Genomic DNA, 2,302 nt, shown 5'->3' with positions numbered 1-2,302 from the left:
GATTAAGCATGCATCCAAGGGTTATATAAGCCTGATTCCTCCCGATAGGCTCTTTATATATGAGAATGTGCCTCTATTGCTCCGATAAGCTCCCAATGGCTCAATGGGTCCCAATAACTGCTTCTGTTCTCCCGATGGCTTTGTCTGCGCTCCCGCTAATTCTGTTTGTTGCTCCTGATGGCTCCCGATAAGCTCCCGATATGCTCTTCTGGCTTGGTAGTGTCTTCCAAAGACCTCCTTGCATATGAGAGTGCATTTATTACTCCGATAGGCTCCCGATAGCTGTGTATGCTACTCTTCTTTGGCATATATATGTGACATATACATATATATGGCTCCTCTTGTCTCCTCTTGGCTCCTCTTGGCTCCTCTTGCTCCATCTGCGCCTCTTTGCTTATGGCTTGGCTTTCCTGATGAATTTGCTCTACATCCCATGTATTATGGCCCATCTGATATCTCTTCTGTAGTTCTTCTATGAGTGGGTTGCCATCAAGTACAACACATGCATCATAATGCCAACATTTTATTGTGCATACATCACACACACACAGACATCTATATACGTAACACCTAGACATGATAACTCTTCAAAGAATTTCTAAATTCAAGTCTTAAACAAGAAACAAAAGAAACATAATAAGTATATATAGCAGTGAGCTTGAAAATGACAAATATCGTGCTTAAAGATAAAAGAAATCGAGAAAGAGGGATGAAATGAGGTAAAAAGAAGTTGTTTGATAGGTAAAATGATGTCAATTCGACATCTCATCATCTCCCCTTGACTGAATTGGTTTCATGTCCCCATGAAACTCATTATGTTCCCATAATTCCTACATCAAAATCACCCCAACTGTAGGTGGGATTTCCAAACTCTCCAAGGTTGTCGTACCCCAATGTCTTCTCCATTTGCATCCAATTTGACCTTTCTTCTTCCTCATCCCACTGAACAGGGGCTTTATAAAACCTTGTGGGACACTAAAGAAAACAATAATGGAAGTGAATCCCTACCTATCTTGATCGATGTTTTAGCAAGGAATAAATGTAGAACATCTCCCTATTGAGGGAAAGACAAAGTAAGTGTATCCCATAGGATTCCTATCCTTTAGATAAGGTGGAAATCCTTCCCAAATATCTAGAGCAACTAGAAGGGCTTCTAGTGAATGTGTCCTGACCATTTTGTGGTACTCTATAATGGCATTTCATTGATTGTGCCTGATAGTAACCAAGTCACTTGGATTGTCCCTTAACCTTTGTAGATCATTGAAAACCAAAATTGTAAGTGGATATTCATCCCTAATCATTAGCTTGGCCCCAATTTCTTTGTGACTATAGAAATTTGATGCTTTCTTCCATTTCAATTAATTATTCATATAAGATAAAAAAGCTCTGATTTGTTAATCCCCAACAAAAGGGTTAGGGTTTCATCTAGAAGTATTTTGCAAAATGAAATTGAATAAATAGAGTTCATAGAGCAGGTTTTGGTCTACGGTTTCTACAATATAATAAACATCAATATAAGTCTATGGTTGGTCAATTTTATGGGGCTGATCTTATCTTATCTACCTATGCCTAAAGACAATCCAATGGTCATGCAAATAAATAGGATATACTCTAAAAGGCACGTGACAAGTCGAGGCTTCCAACTCCAGCTCACATGTAGCTTGCTTGACTATTTTTTCTTTCAAATAAAGGTCTTTCCATATTTTAATCTCAAATTTCCAATTCTATTGTTGTGCCAAATAAATGGAGAACTACCTCTGTCTCATTTTCTCAATTTCTTGGTTGATTTATTTATTAATGATACCTAAATTAAAGAGATCATCCTTTGTTTTCCATTTGGGTATGTTTTGTTTTAGCTAAAGGAATTCATATGTATTAGTAAGAATGAATTTCTTAGCTTCCTTGGAACACCCATTTGATAATTTATTGTCCCTGGATTTAGGGTCCTCCTCATGGTCTATGGCATCAAGTAAAGCACTTAGATTGTTGAGCTTTGGCTTGGTTCGACACAACTTATCCCTAAGCCTTTGGTTTTGCATAATTAATTTATTATTTTTTTATTAATAGTTTGATAGTTGGGGCTATAAAATGAAATAAATCTGGATCCAAGACCATACCTTTGCCTCTTTTTGGCCTACTTGGCTTAGCTTCACCAATTTCGATAATGAAAGTTGCTTGTAGGTCCTCTGCAATGTCCTAGACTTGTGGGGGTGTTAGGTCCCTATAAGACTAGTGTAGCCCCTTTATTGTTATTGTTAGTGTAGCCCCCTTATTGTTGTTGTTTTTGTGCCCATATAGTCCC

The sequence above is a fragment of the Pinus tabuliformis genome, chromosome 5_1 (genome assembly GCF_031772625.1).
Source record: "Pinus tabuliformis cultivar Carrire ecotype Pingquan chromosome 5_1, CPIR1, whole genome shotgun sequence".
In the NCBI taxonomy this organism is placed as follows: domain Eukaryota; kingdom Viridiplantae; phylum Streptophyta; class Pinopsida; order Pinales; family Pinaceae; genus Pinus; species Pinus tabuliformis.
The sequence above is the reverse complement of the archived record's forward strand: the minus strand, read 5'-3'. Positions refer to the sequence as shown.